A 15,902-nucleotide genomic window follows, 5' to 3' on the forward strand; every position below is an offset into this window, starting at 1 on the left:
CTCCCGTCAGTCAGAAAGAGAGCCTGTTAATATATTAGTGACTATTCATCCAAACTTATCCCTATGTTCACATACAGCTGCATACAAATATTTTCGATTTTACATAAATGGGTCATTGTTTGTTCAAGCAATACAACAGAATTCCATAAACCAGGGGGCTTATAAACAATAGAAACTTATTTCTTGCTGTTCTGGAGGCTATAACGTCCAAGATCAACATGCAGGCAAATTCTGTGTCTGGGGAGGGCCCCCCTTCCTGGCTCACAGATGTGCCCTATTGTCCATGTGTCCTCAGGAGGGCAACAGAGCTCTCTGGGGTCCTTCTTGTAAGGGTGCTTATCTCATTCAGGAGGGCTCTACCCTCCTGACCTGATCCCCTTCCAGAGGCCTCACCTTTTAATACCCTCACCTGATGGATTGGGTTTCAACATATGAATTTTGGGGGAGACACAGACCTTCAGTCCACAGCACTGTATTTTTGGAAACTTCCTTTCTCACTTAACACCATGTCATGAACTTTTTCTGTGCCAACACGTATAAGCCGTGTTGTCATTTTTAGCGACCATATAGCTTTCCATCCTATGAATGGAGTCATCTGGCATGCCATCCCAGAGAGTCCCCTAATTACACCACATGGCACAAGAGCTGATCCCGTGGTGGCTGAACATAATCTGCTCCGTTGAAGTCCCTTTCCAGCTGTGGGACCCTGGGAGAGTCGCCTCCCCTCCCTGTCCTCTTTTCCCTTCTGTAAGATGGAAATGCTGACAGTACCTTCCACTCAGGGGAGCTGGGGCGTGGGGAGTATGAAGGATTTGTTTTGTTTTTGAGGATTAAACAAGTGAGTATACAGGAGGTGCTTAGAACAATGCCTGCATCACAGTAAAGTCTCAACACATGTTGTTACTATTTAATTAACCTCCCCCCATGTATAGACATTTAGCTCACTACCAACTTTTAACAATTATATTTTATTTATGGAAAGCAAGAAGCATCCGCTTTATGCATTTTGCTCACTTGCAAAATTATCTTTCAATAAATTCTTCAAGGTGGGGATCCCTGGGTGGCGCAGCGGTTTGGCGCCTGCCTTTGGCCCAGGGCGCGATCCTGGAGACCCGGGATCGATTCCCACATCGGGCTCCTGGTGCATGGAGCCTGCTTCTCTCTGCCTGTGTCTCTGCCTCTCTTTCTCTCTCTGTGACTATCATAAATAAATAAAAATTAAAAAAAATATTAAAAAAAAATTCTTCAAGGTGGATTTGCTTGGTTTATTCCTAAGCACATAAAGAACTCAATTAGGTATTTGTTCTCAAACTGCTTTCTGGAAACACTATGCTAACTGACCTTTTCATCAACAGTGAGAGAGAATGTCTATTTTCCCCAAGCCCCACACCAGCACTGAACTTTGTCAGTATCTTAAAATTTGCAGCCTAGTAGGTAAAAGTAGAGCTTTCTGAGTTTCTTGGTTGCAGCAAGATGATTGCTTTGTTCTATATTTTGGACTTTAGTGTTTTCTTCTTTTGTGAGTTGACTGCTTATTTCTTTTATTTCTTGCTCTATCAGGGTGGTCATCTTTGTATAATGATTATAAGAGATCTTTGTGAATTTTCTGCCTTCAAATGTTTCTGTAATATTAGGGGTAGCAGATAAAATACTGGACATCTGGTTTAACTTGACTATCAGATAAACAATGAATGGAACATACTTATACTAAAAAATCATTTGTTGTCTACCTGAAATTCACATTTAACTGGGTGTGTGTATATTTTATAATCCCATCTATTAGTGTTTTCCTTTATGGTTTTGTGATATATTTGGAAATGTTCCCACCTCTCACCAGGAAGCTTTAGGATAAATATTCACCTATATATCCACCTTATTGCTTTATAACTTCACTTTCCTGTATTCACCTTTTGTTGGATTTTGGAATTTATTTTGCTCTAGAGAACCAGGTAGAAACTCAGCCCCTACTACGTACTATCTAGTTATGCCAACTTTGTTTTTTGAAACATTCAACTATTCTATCAGCTTGAAGTGGCCTCTTAAATACCAGTTTCTCCTGTACTCCTGATTTTGGTCTTTTCGTCCTTCTGCACCAAACTCATCTGCTGGCCAGTGACATGCTGTTTTAATTACGCTGCTTTGTGAGAAAGGCAGTGCTGTGTGACGAGGGTTAGCACAGATGCAAAGGCTCTGGAGGCAGAGTGCCGGCCTCAAATCCCTGTGTGACTTTAGGTGTGATATTTATTCCATGGGGCCTGCATGTCCTTATCTGAAAGTGACAGCAAGATTCATATCTGCATCGTAGGATTGTGAGGCACCACACGCGCTCGTACCTGGGAAGCACTTTCTTCAGCAGAGGCTGTTCTATTCATTCATTCGTGCAGGCACGTTCTTTCATTATAAAATCCCTCAGGGCTGCTTTCCCTCATCCTCCTCTTCTTTATCAACCTTTTGTTGACTCCTCTCTTTATTCTTCCACACGAGACCTAGAATCATTACATCAAGTCGAAAAGAAAATTCCACATGGAATTTGATGGAGATTGTATTGAATTTACCAAGAGGATGTAATAGGGTTACAACGTTCACTGCTTCTTGTCCAAGAATAAGGATTGTGTCCTAACAGATCCAACCTAACACCTCAGTAAAGAGCAGGTGTTTTTGTTTTTGTTTTTACAAAGTAGAACATATTCCCTTCTATGCTTATATTCCCCGCTATTTGTGGTTTTGTTATCAATGGGATTCTTCATTTCCATTTCCAACTGGTTAATAAGTGCCCAAGAATATGGCTCATCTGGTCTGTTGTCGGACAATGGGCCAGTTCATTGAAAAGGCTACTATTTCCATCTCCAGTTTGGATTCTCCAGCTGGACCAGTACAGACACTGCAAATAGCAATCGTTTCCCCTGTTTTCCAATTTTAAAAAAGCCAATTAAAAAAAAATTGGTTTTGGCTTTACAAAGGCAAACCTGGTAAGGTTTTCACACCATCTTTCTTCTCTGGTCTAATTGCATTGCCTGGACTTTGCAAACCGCCCCGGTCTCGCTCCCAACTTCGATGGAAACGTGTCGCTATTAAGCATAATGCAGGAGAGGCCCCGCGACCCTGTCTGGGGAACCTCCGGAGGCAGCGCGTCCCAGGAGCCCGCAGAAGCGCCCGTTAGGCTGCGCGCCCGCGGGGGACCCGCCGCGCCGCCCCGCCCCGCCCCGCACCCCCGCGCCCGGCGCCCGCCGCCCTCTCCCCTCCCTGCCTCCTCCTCCCCACATTCCCTTCCCGAGCCTCTCCGGGGCCCCCCTCCGTCCCCGCCAGCGCCCCCTCCCCGCGCCGGCCGCGGTGAAGTTTCGCCCTGCGCTTCCGCTTGAACCGCATCCAGCTGCCTCGCCTTTAAAATGCCGGGGCGGCCGCGACTCCGCGCTCAGCCCCTGTCGGCCGCCGGGCCGGGCTCGCCCGCACCTCCGGGGCGCTGACTCAGCCGCAGCCGCCCTCCCCGCCGAGCCGGGCCTGCGCTGCGCCCCGCGCCCCAGCCCCGCCGCCCGGGACCCGCGAGCGCACGGGACGGCCTCGCCAGGTAAGGAGCGCCGCGGCTCCGCGCGTCACCGGGTGCCCGGCAGCCCCGCGGGGTCCACGCGCGCTGCCCGCGGGGAGCACGGACCCCCCCAGCCTCTGCGCCCCGGGGGCTCGGCGAGGCTGCGGGGCGGCTGCGCGGAGGGCGAGCCCCGGGGGCGCGGGGAGGCTGCGGGGAGGGCGAGCCCCGGGGGCGCGGGGAGGCTGCGCGGAGGGCGAGCCCCGGGGGCGCGGGGAGGCTGCGGGGAGGGCGACCCCGGGGGCGCGGGGAGGCTGCGCGGAGGGCGAGCCCCGGGGGCGCGGGGAGGCTGCGGGGAGGGCGAGCCCCGGGGGCGCGGGGAGGCTGCGGGGAGGGCGAGCCCCGGGGGCGCGGGGAGGCTGCGCGGAGGGCGAGCCCGGGGCATGGGGTGCTGCGGGCTCCAGACTCCAGAGGGGGTGCGGCCACCCACCCCAACCCAGCCGCCCCTCGGCACCGGGTGGGGGACCCGGCCCTCTGTCCCCGGGTGTGGAGGGGGTGCAACTGGAAACTGAATCGAAGTTAGAAATTCCTTCTCTACAAGTTCAGTGCCTGAAATCCACCCCTTCTGTGGCTGATCGTAACAGGGGAGGGGATGAAGGTCACAATCGTGTAACTTCTGGGAGAAGTTCTGCTGGTGGCCGCCTTTCCAAAATGTCAAGTCTCAGTTGGGTTTTGTTCTGATCTCCAGCGAAAAGCCTTACTGCAATCTTTCCCATCCTTTCCCCTCCGTTTCGGTGTTGAGAATGCCTCTGGGAGATGTTTGGGGACTGTATTATGGAACTGAATTCTATGAGTGTCTGTCTCCACGGGGAAAGTTCTGGAAGGGAAAGCCTGTTGGGAGACCATGGTGATACACCTTCTCACTAGATTCTCAGTAAGGTCGCAATGTGGCCTTGGACCCAGAAATGAGTCCCAGGCAGGGCTTGCAGGCTGCCCTCACTGGGAAAAGGTTCTGCTCTAAGCCGGGTCTGCAGCAGCTTGCAGGGGCCTCTGAATCCTTTTGTGGGTCTCCCGGAGCTTCCCCGGATTCCAGCCAGAGGAGTACCTGGCTTGGCACCGCAATGCCGTCTTACTCCTTGATGTCAAATCTGTGTCCAGTGGATGAGGGGGTCTGTGTCTAGCAGCTGGGGGGTTCAAGTCCCCTGTGAGTCCTTCTGCGACCAGAGGCTCCCCTGGAGAGGAATTGTAGTAACCTGACGTGTGGTCCTTGCAAACCTCAGAATAAAACCAAACACCCAAGGCTGTAGATGTGACTTACAAATTGGAGTTGGGTGAAGGTTCCATTTTCAAGGATGGCTCAGCATAAGACCAGCTTTGAGGACCCACTGGGAGGGAAGCTTTGCCAGCAAACAGTTATTTCTGGAAAACTGCTCCGAAACCAGTAACTTCACATTATCCATAAGAGAAATTGAGGGTAAGCTGTTCATTTATTCAATGTAATTTTTGCATTAAATGCTCTTGTCTTGAATGATTAATTCCCCAATCATTATTGGCTATATTTATTATTGATAAACAACAACATGCCAGCAACGAATGCATCAAGTGTAATGTGTCTCTGAATTCAAATGAATTTGGAAAATTATAGCAAACTTTTGGCCGTTAGATATTTAAAATGCAAATTTACGTTAAACGAGGTTATGGCGAAATAGAGAATTTTTTTTTCAATCGTACAAACCTGAATTAGCCTTTAAAAACAGGTAGTTTGTCCAGATGTCCAATGACTGCTTATAAGCTGAGATGTAGAGAACTGCTCAGCCTTCCAGTTTACTTCCTTCCTGGGCTAATGAGAGAGGCAGCCGTTCTGAATACACTGCCTTGCTAGTTAATCTTTCTCCAACAAATATTTACACTACCAGATTACCCTAGCTCTCAGAAGCTGCCGTCCTGGGGTAGTTTGTGCACAGTATCTCTCAAGTTCCACAGTGTTTCCACGATTTAAGTGGAAAATGAAGTGGTATCAAGGAAAGTGTCCTTAAATCCTCCTGTCCAGCCATGATAGAAAGAACAGCGTTTATAAAATTGACAAGGTTCCAAGATTCTAAGGCTAAAGCTTCTAATAAATTCTGATATGGAGGAAGACCGTAATGGCTCTGAATTTTGGCGTGGAAGGCTCTGGAATGGGTCCATGTCGGTGAATTCTTTAGATAACTGAGGTTCACAGGAAAGCGTTAGAAGTGACAGGATTTTCAACTGAGGGTGAAAATAATGGTGTTGGAAGAAAATACTGCTGAAGCACGTTACGTGCTTCCTACAATCAGAGAGCTGGCTAATGGGCATCCAGATGTTCCCTGACAACTCAGGATCAGCCCTGTGAACCTCACTTCTCCGGTTTGTGGGGGAGAAAGAATCCTGACGCTTGCGGCCAACAGGGCAGCATTTGCTCCTGGCTCTGCCCTGGCCGGGTAACTGTAAGCCAGTTGCCTTTTGAGCATCAGTCTCTCAGTCGTAAAACTAAGGAGAACCAGTACCTGAAAGTTAGTTTCATCTGAAGCGCTTTGTGGATGCTGCTGCCTAATTCCCCAGACGACAGTTATCATCCTTGTTTTCCTGTGAGCAGAGAAGCAACGCAGTGTCCCCGAGGTCGGTTCAGGGAAGGAGAGCTAGCGTTCCTGGGGCGGAGGGCTCATCTGATTTCCAAGCCTGGGTTCTTCTCACCTGTGCTGTACCTGTCCCAGGAGGCTGCTCAGAGGAGGCATCCCTGATTTAGAGTCAGCGCTCAACACACCAAAAGTATATCTGCGCTGAGCTGTGATGCCAGCTGTGAGGGTGACATTAAATCCGTTAATGCGTACAGAGGCTGCAGACGCAGTCCATCTCTGCTGGGTCTCTGTTGTAATGGGCTGCTGCACGGAAGCTTCGGACTCCATCTGAGACTCGGTCTTCCCATTTGTCACCTTAGGGAATGGTTGCCTTCTTTGCTGGGTTGTTGTGGGGACTCATCGGTGACGACGGATGTGAGCCTATCACATTGCAGGTGTTTTATAAAAGAAGCCTTGTGAACCTTCCCTCCCGTGGTCCGCCCTGTGTCACCGTGGACCTCAGAGCTCAGGGGAGACTCCTCTGCATGTTCTTGAACATGTCCCTCAATGGCTGCAAGTTTCTGGAGGGGTCCTTGCTGTGCCCCCATGTTAAGGACCTTCCAAGCCCTTCCAGGCAGAGCCTCCTCAGGGAACTCATTTCAAGGGCAATGTAAAAGGACACTGTCCTCGATGGGAAGAGATCAGGTTGGGATTCCTAATCCCCAAATCCCCAGCCCTCCACCTATGGCCTGAGCATGTTTTGCTGAGGCCTGGGTGGCACAGAGGGGCTTCTACATGAGCAGGCACCCCCAAGTACACCTGCAGCTCAGCCTCAAGCCCCTGTGGTCCTGCCCTTCCTGGGCACAGCCCAGGACTGCTGTTCCCTCTTGCTTGAGTCCAGGCTGAAAGCAGAGCAGGTGCTCCCTGGCCCTCTCCATCACCATTCCCGTGGCAAGGATGGGTACCGATGGAGGGAGGACACAGCACGTACCCACTTAGACCAGAGCTTCTTCTACTTCCCCACTGAAAACCACCAATGACCCCCAAAGGAGTGTGCCCCCAACAAAGCCCTCAGTAAAGGGTCTCAAGGCACATATTTCATTTTTGGTATATAGGACTACATTCTATTTTTATGTTTAAAAATTTTGTTAATTTAATTAAAAATTTAAAAATTGTTTTGTTCCACTCCATAATTTATCTTTCTTAATATAAAGCAAGGCAGCCCGGGGTGGCTCAGTTGGTTAAGCATCTGCAACTTTTGATTTTGCCTCAGGTCGTGATCTCAGAGTCCTGAGATGCAGCCCTGTGTCAGGCTCTGTGCTGGGCATGGAGCCGGCTTAGGATTCTCTCTCTCCCTCTGACTCTGCCCCTCCCCAACCAATAAAGGAAGCAGGGAGGGAGAGGAGAAGCCCAGCACCAACACCACTCTGGAGGCAGTGACCTTGACCACTGGACCGCACTGCCACCCACTCAGTGTACACATGCCCCAGGGAGGGAGGCCAAGCCTTCAGTCATCTGTCTTCCTTCTTAACAATCCATCTCCTGTCCCCTGGCCCCATGTAACCCATAAACCCATGGGCCCCAAACTGGCATTTCATCTATGTCCTTGGGATGATGTGATGGTAGAGGGCCCTGAGTCTACCCTTGAGAATGCAAGGAGGTCAGAGGGACAGGGAGTCCTGCCAGCACTCCTGCAATCCAGGCCCATGGAGACAGTGGGAATTGAATTATAATGTTCTCCTCATGGACATAAACAGGGACGTATGTTTTCATGCTCAGGTGGCCACGGTGAGTTGACCAGAGGTAGTGGTCATGATGACATCTGTTTGTCATCCAGTGATGGGCCTTGGTGGCCAGTAAGTGGCCTGGAACTGCATGTCCTTTAAATCATACCCAGCTCCCTCTGGCTACCCTGACTTCTCCTTGGCTCGAGTGGAGCTCCCTGTGTTCTAGAAGGCTGCAAATTTATGGCACACATCTGTCATGCCTCCTTCCCTTGCCCAGAGCAGACTTTGCTAATCAATCATGACATTCTTTCCCACAGAGCCAGAGTGGGGCCTCGGGATCCTTCTCGACCATTGCCTGGAGTCTGCTCATGAAATGGCATTTAGTTGGGTCTGTAGATGATGAGACTGTGAGGAGGAAGGCGATGGTCACCTTTCCCCTCTGCCCCTCCGGTAGCCATAGGGGTGTGAACACAGACTACCCCTGTAGCCCGGCGCACCCCACACTCACCAGGATGGAGCGCAGACTCTGAGTTGTGTGCTGCCGGGTGAGCGTGATGCAGCGCTGCTCCTCTGCCCACCTTGGGCTCTGCTCCCCCTGTCCTTACATGATCCCTCCTCTGTGCATGTCTGTGTCCTCACCTCCTCTTTTAAGGACTCCAGCCAGTTGTATCAGGCTAGAGCCCATCCATCTGACTTCATTTTACCCTGATCACCTCTTTAAAAGACCTTTCTCCAGGGGCACCCAGGTGGCTCAGTGCATTAAGCATCCGACTCTTGATCTCGGCTCAGATCTTTATCTCAGGGTCATGAGATCAAGCCCCGCATTAGGCTGTATGCTGGGTGTGGAACCTGCTTAAAAAGAAAGTAAAAGATCAAATACTTTTGGAGACTGGATTCTCCAAATACAGCCACATTCCAAGATACCGGTGTTAGGATTTGAGTATGAATTTGGAAGGCAGGGGACACCATTATGTCTGCAACAACATCTGACAACATCTGATGGAATAGCACTTAAACTTGGCCTGTTTGTAGCTGACAGGGTGCAGTCCAGGCTGGCACAGCCCTGAGGCCCCATGCATGGGGTCCCTGGAAGGCACGGAGGGACTTGCCATCCAAACCTCCATCAAAAGGGTGGCTGTTCAGCTTCCAATATGACCTCCTCTCTTCTTGGAAGCAGTCGTTCCCCTTGCTTCTTACAAACCGATCCCTGAGAGAGGTGCCCTCCAGGGGGTCAGGGGGCCGGACAGATAGACATCTGGACTCAAGTCCCAGCAGGTGACCTGGGTCCCAGTGGCAGCCCACAGAGAGTGTCCCCCTTCTCTGGACCCTGGGTAAAACGCTGCTACATTCACTCTCAGTATCTCCAGAAGAATAGAGAAATGTTGCCACTTTTGGCAAACTGAGTTTTGAAAATCCTGCCTCATCCAGAGGCCATATCTCCAGGGGAACAAGGACATTACCCTTCATCAGTATGCATGCCCAGTGACATCTGACTCTCCTGAAATTGCCTTTGTGTTCAGCAATTACTCTGATTTCTGAGAATGCTCCTTAGATACTGGGTGTCTATGTTACTGTGGGGAGAGTGGCTTTGCACTGTCTCAAGGGCCAGACCACTGACCAGAAGAACTGATTTCTTTCTTACCGTGGCACCCCCCACCCACCCCGAGGGCCGCCCTGCTTCGGAGCAGGTGTCCCCACCTGGACTCCAAGGAGAGAACCTTTGGCTGCTCAGAAGACAAAAGAAACCCCTCTGGCAGGCATTTCAGAAGCAGAGGTGGTGGGGGTAAGGAGAGGTCTCCCCGCATGTGGAATGTAGCCAGATGCTGGAAGGCAGTAGAGATAGTGACCCAGTAATCAGTACCTCAGCTGGTTGGATTCACAGATTATGGAACCGTGGAGATATTCCCCTGGGGGAACACAAGGGCCTCCGCTTAACAGGCTCCCCTGACCTGCTTCCAGATCTTGACTCCACAACTCACAGCCACAGGACCAAGGAGAACCATGCCTCCCCTGCTCCATGCCACCGTTTTCTCAGGGGCAGGTGGAGGTATGAGTATGGACTCTAACCTGCAGGAAGAACCCACAGAGACTAGGTACAAGTAGTGAGCACTGTGCTGGTCATGCAGCAGGTCTGGAGAGTCTGACTCTGATGATAAGAGCGGAGCTTACGTTGACTCTGATGATGAGAGCAGAGCTTATGTTGCAAGAATTCTCCGGAAGCTTGTTATAAAGTGCAGATTCAGGAAACCCCTGACCCAGCCTGAAACCCCTGACCCAGGACTCCCCAGCATGAAGCTAGCAGTGCACATTTGTAACGAGCTCTGTCAGACATTATGAGGCACACAGGATTTTATTTATTTTTAAAGATTGTATTTATTTATTCCTGAGAGACACAGAGAGAGAGGCAGAGACACAGGCAGAGGGAGAAGCAGGCACTGTGAGGGGAGCCTGATGTGGGACTCAATCCCAGGACCCTGGGATCATGACCCGAGCCAAAGGCAGACGCTCACCCGCTGAGCCACCCAGGCGTCCCTAGACACACTGGATTTTAGAGTCTGCAGGTTGAGCATCACTGGGCCTGGGTGGAGAAATCAGCATAGTGTGCATACTTGCAGGGTTTACACCATGAATCCCTGGATGTCCCCTGTGGGCTCTTTTTCTCCGTGGGGCTCCAAAGAGATGCACATTAACTCCCCCAATGGGCTTCAGCTCATCATTTCCTGTTTGCCACAGAAGTCACGACTCAGTCGGCCGTCAGCGCTGCCGCGGCCAAAGCCTCGATGTCCAGGCCAGCCCTGCACAACCATGGAGAAGCCCGAGTACGGAAAGAAACCTGCTTCTAGGTGTAATGCCATTGCATCTTTTAACCATCACTGAGTCACGAACAGAAGCCCGGGATTGCTCCAATTTCCGTCCGTGCACCAGAAAGACTCTTTCTGTTTGCCTTTGATCTGTCACGTGGTATTTTGTCCCCTTTATAATAGAGAGTGGACTTTGGAATTAGAGACAGTTTGCTTCTTTGGAGGACAAAGAGTCTGATAGCTTAGTAGCCCAGGGCTTTGGATTCAGGGCAAGAAACGTTTATCATCTATTTTTAAAGGTACTTTTTCCGGCAAAATATTTTTCTGATGATTCAAGTTATAGACGGCTTTATAGAAGTTTGGGGAAATACTGAAAAATATAGCAGAAGGGAACAACCACTGCCTACCAGGCCAGGCACAGAAGGAACCTTTTCGAGGTCCCTGCAGCTTCTGCTTCCCACCCCCCATGCGCATACCTTTGCTGGCGTCGCTATTTGCTTGTCTGCCTCAGTGGGATCTGTAAGGGTGAAACCCTGTGAATTGTGAATCGTGGTCACAAACACAGGAGACTCTGCAGCATGGGGGAAGGAGCATTCGGAGGGCTTTGGATGGCGGGCAGGTGTCATTTCAGGTAGAACAGGTGGCAGAGGGGGTGGGGAAGAAGGCATAGAGCCTCGGGGTGGCTTTATTTTTTTTGATTATTTTTTTTCGGGGTGGCTTTAAATGTGCCTCCAGACTCCCCAGTCCTTCTTGCCCCACAACAGGTGCATCCGTAGCCCCTCCCCCTGAGCCCTGCTGGGGTCTGGGGCCAGCTCAGTGAATACAGTGGGGTGAAGTGACACTTTGTGCCTGGCACAGCTGGGGGTGGTCTCTCTTGGGACCCTCTCTGCAACCCTTGAGCCTCTGTGCCCTCGGACAAAGCCCCCAGTGAGAAGCACCCAGCTGAGCCCAGTCATCCTCTAGATTCATAAGCAATGATGGTGCTTTGTGAATAAATCACAGCAGCCTGCTCAGGAACGGGGTGTATTTCAGTTTGGGGGGGACCAGGGATACCACAGGCAGCAGGAGGCTGGTTGGGGTCAAAACCTAGAAGGGCCTTGATGCCCAGGACCTGACCCCCAGGTGCTCGGTGAGGGTCCTCTCCACCAAGGGATAGAATCACAGCAGCCGATGCTGGACCTTCATCTTGTCACCAGAGAACTGGTTCTGAACTCAGGTTCAGCTGCTTGGCGCTTGAAAATCAGTATTCAAGAGACGAGCAATGATGGGAGAGGAAAGCTTGCTTTATTCAGGAACCCAGCCACCTGGGAATATGGGGGACTCCTGTCTCAAAAAGCATCTTCCTGTCGAGGCAGAGTGGAGGGTGTTGAAGGGGAAAGCATGGGAAGCGGGATCTGCATGCAGGCGAAGCAGGTGCACAAGTGTTTAGTCGTGCATGGACATGACCCTGAATGGACTTGCAGGCATCTGAGGTTGTCTTCTGGGGACATCTGGTCCTTTAGTCTCAAGGCCAATGGTCACAGATCTCCAGAGGAGCAGGCTGCTTCTGCTACAGACCACAGGACTTAGGTCAGACAGCAAGGAGCAGCTGAACTTGGAGCCAGTTCACCCTCCAGACCGGCTGGAGCGCTGTCAGCATCTCTGTGTTCAAGTGAAATCATGCCTCTAGCCCTCACTTGGACTCCGGGAGGTTAGTGTGCTCGTCATCACCCTGTTCTGCCCATTGGGAAACTGAGTCACAGGTTAAATAAACTTTTAGCCCAGGCTACACTGCTCGCAAACGGGATTTGGGCTGGGATTCAAAACCCTGTTCTCCATCCTTACCCTCTCTCCCTGTTCATGGAGGCTGCTGTGTAGCTGCAGGTGTAGAGGTCTGATCATAATAGGAGCCGGACTGGCCCTTCTCTGTGGGACAGACCCAGCACACAGGGCTCGCGGCCCAGCGGCAGCAGCAGGACCAGGGCACCTGTTAGGAACGCAGTTCCCGGGGGAGGAGCAAGATGGCGGAGGAGTAGGGTCTCCAAATCACCTGTCTCCACCAAACTACCTAGAAAACCTTCAAATTATCCTGAAAATCTATGAATTCGGCCTGAGATTTAAAGAGAGACCAGCTGGAATGCTACAGTGAGAAGAGTTCGCGCATCTATCAAGGTAGGAAGACGGGGAAAAAGAAATAAAGGAACAAAGGCCTCCAAGGGGGAGGGGCCCCGCGAGGAGCCGGGCTGAGGCCGGGGCGAGGGTCCCCAGGACAGGAGAGCCCCGTCCCGGAGGAGCAGGAGCTGCACCGACCTTCCCGGGTGGAAAGGGGCTCGCGGGGAGTTGGAGCAGGACCCAGGAGGGCGGGGATGCCCTCGGGCTCCCTGGGACAGTAACAGCAACTGCGCGCCCAGGAGAGTGCGCCGAGCTCCCTAAGGGCTGCAGCGCGCACGGCGGGACCCGGCGGGACCCGGAGCAGCTGGAGGGGCTCGGGCGGCGGCTCCGCGGAGGGGGCTGCGCGGCCCCGGGAGCAGCTCGGAGGGGCTCGGGCAGAGGAAGAGGCTCCGTGCGGAGGGGGCTGCGCGGTTCCAGGAGCAGCTCGGAGGGGCTCGGGCGGCAGCTCCGCGGAGGGGGTTGCGCGGCCCGGGAGCGCGAATCCACCAGCGCAGGCTCCGGAGCACAGGGCGCCGGGACACAGCCCAGGATCCCGCCTCCCCCGGGACAGGCAGAGGCCGGGAGGGCCCAGGACAGCGAGGACGCTCCTGCCCCAGCTGAGCAGATCAGCGGCCCCGCCCCGGAGCCTCCAGGCCCTGCAGACGGAGTTCCTGCCGGAGCTGACTCCAGGTTTCCAGAGCTGCCCCGCCACTGGGGCTGTTCCTCCTGCGGCCTCACGGGGTAAACAACCCCCACCAGCCCTGCACCAGGCAGGGGCACAGCAGCTCCCCCAACTGCTAACACCTGAAAATCAGCACAACAGGCCCCTCCCCCAGAACACCAGCTAGACTGACAACTTCAAGGAGAAGCCAAGGGACTTAAAGAACACAGAATCAGAAGATACTCCCCGGTGGTTCTTTTTTTGTTTGTTTGTTTTTGTTTTTGTTTTTGTTTTTGTTTTGTTTTGCTTTTTGATTTGTTTCCTTCCCCCACCCCCTTTTTTTCTCCTTTCTTTTTCTTTCTCTTTTTCTTCTTTTTTTTTTTTCGTTTTTTTTTCTTTTTCTTCCCTTTTTTTTTCTCTTTCTCTTTTCTTTCCTTCTTTCTCTCCTCTCTTTTTCTCTTTTTCCCAATACAACTTGCTTTTGGCCACTCTGCACTGAGCAAAATGACTAGAAGGAAAACCTCACCTCAAAAGAAAGAATCAGAAACAGTCCTCTCTCCCACAGAGTTACAAAATCTGGATTACAATTCAATGTCAGAAAGCCAATTCAGAAGCACTATTATACAGCTACTGGTGGCTCTAGAAAAAAGTATAAAGGACTCAAGAGACTTCATGACTGCAGAATTTAGAGCTAATCAGGCAGAAATTAAAAACCAATTGAATGAGATGCAATCCAAACTAGAAGTCCTAACGACGAGGGTTAACGAGGTGGAAGAACGAGTGAGTGACCTAGAAGACAAGTTGACAGCAAAGAGGGAAACTGAGGAAAAAAGAGACAAACAATTAAAAGACCATGAAGATAGATTAAGGGAAATAAACGACAGCCTGAGGAAGAAAAACCTACGTTTAATTGGGGTTCCCGAGGGCGCCGAAAGGGACAGAGGGCCAGAATATGTATTTGAACAAATTCTAGCTGAAAACTTTCCTAATCTGGGAAGGGAAACAGGCATTCAGATCCAGGAAATAGAGAGATCCCCCCCTAAAATCAATAAAAACCGTTCAACACCTCGACATTTAATTGTGAAGCTTGCAAATTCCAAAGATAAGGAGAAGATCCTTAAAGCAGCAAGAGACAAGAAATCCCTGACTTTTATGGGGAGGAGTATTAGGGTAACAGCAGACCTCTCCACAGAGACCTGGCAGGCCAGAAAGGGCTGGCAGGATATATTCAGGGTCCTAAATGAAAAGAACATGCAACCAAGAATACTTTATCCAGCAAGGCTCTCATTCAAAATGGAAGGAGAGATAAAGAGCTTCCAAGACAGGCAGCAACTAAAAGAATATGTGACCTCCAAACCAGCTCTGCAAGAAATTTTAAGGGGGCCTCTTAAAATTCCCCTTTAAGAAGAAGTTCAGTGGAACAGTCCACAAAAACAAAGACTGAATAGATATCATGATGACACTAAACTCATATCTCTCAATAGTAACTCTGAATGTGAACGGGCTTAATGACCCCATCAAAAGGCGCAGGGTTTCAGACTGGATAAAAAAGCAGGACCCATCTATTTGCTGTCTACAAGAGACTCATTTTAGACAGAAGGACACCTACAGCCTGAAAATAAAAGGTTGGAGAACCATTTACCATTCGAATGGTCCTCAAAAGAAAGCAGGGGTAGCCATCCTTATATCAGATAAACTAAAATTTACCCCAAAGACTGTAGTGAGAGATGAAGAGGGACACTATATCATACTTAAAGGATCTATTCAACAAGAGGACTTAACAATCCTCAATATATATGCTCCGAATGTGGGAGCTGCCAAATATATAAATCAATTATTAACCAAAGTGAAGAAATACTTAGATAATAATACACTTATACTTGGTGACTTCAATCTAGCTCTTTCTATACTTGATAGGTCTTCTAAGCAAAACATCTCCAAAGAAACGAGAGCTTTAAATGATACACTGGACCAGATGGATTTCACAGATATCTACAGAACTTTACATCCAAACTCAACTGAATACACATTCTTCTCAAGCGCACATGGAACTTTCTCCAGAATAGACCACATATTGGGTCACAAATCGGGTCTGAACCGATACCAAAAGATTGGGATTGTCCCCTGCATATTCTCGGACCATAATGCCTTGAAATTAGAACTAAATCACAACAAGAAGTTTGGAAGGACCTCAAACACATGGAGGTTAAGGACCATCCTGCTAAAAGATAAAAGGGTCAACCAGGAAATTAAGGAAGAATTAAAAAGACTCATGGAAACTAATGAGAATGAAGATACAACCGTTCAAAATCTTTGGGATGCAGCAAAAGCAGTCCTAAGGGGGAAATACATCGCAATACAAGCATCCATTCAAAAACTGGAAAGAACTCAAATACAAAAGCTAACCTTACACATAAAGGAGCTAGAGAAAAAACAGCAAATAGATCCTACACCCAAGAGAAGAAGGGAGCTAATAAAGATTCG

The 15,902-nt window shown here is 50.4% G+C and overlaps 1 protein-coding gene across 2 annotated transcripts in view; it reads left to right on the forward strand.

The window, feature by feature from the left end:
• The first annotated feature begins 3,500 nt into the window (after positions 1-3,500).
• Positions 3,501-15,902, forward strand: part of CTXND1 (cortexin domain containing 1) — a 55,678-nt gene continuing 43,276 nt past the window's right edge. Inside the window, exon 1 of one of the 2 annotated variants that reach the window (XM_038533004.1) lies at positions 3,501-3,565. The gene's annotated coding sequence lies outside the window, so the exon portion shown is untranslated. The remainder of the gene's footprint in view (positions 3,566-15,902) is intronic. The other variant, XM_038533005.1, reaches the window with a different exon arrangement.

The sequence above is a fragment of the Canis lupus genome, chromosome 3 (assembly GCF_011100685.1).
Source record: "Canis lupus familiaris isolate Mischka breed German Shepherd chromosome 3, alternate assembly UU_Cfam_GSD_1.0, whole genome shotgun sequence".
Classification (NCBI taxonomy): domain Eukaryota; kingdom Metazoa; phylum Chordata; class Mammalia; order Carnivora; family Canidae; genus Canis; species Canis lupus.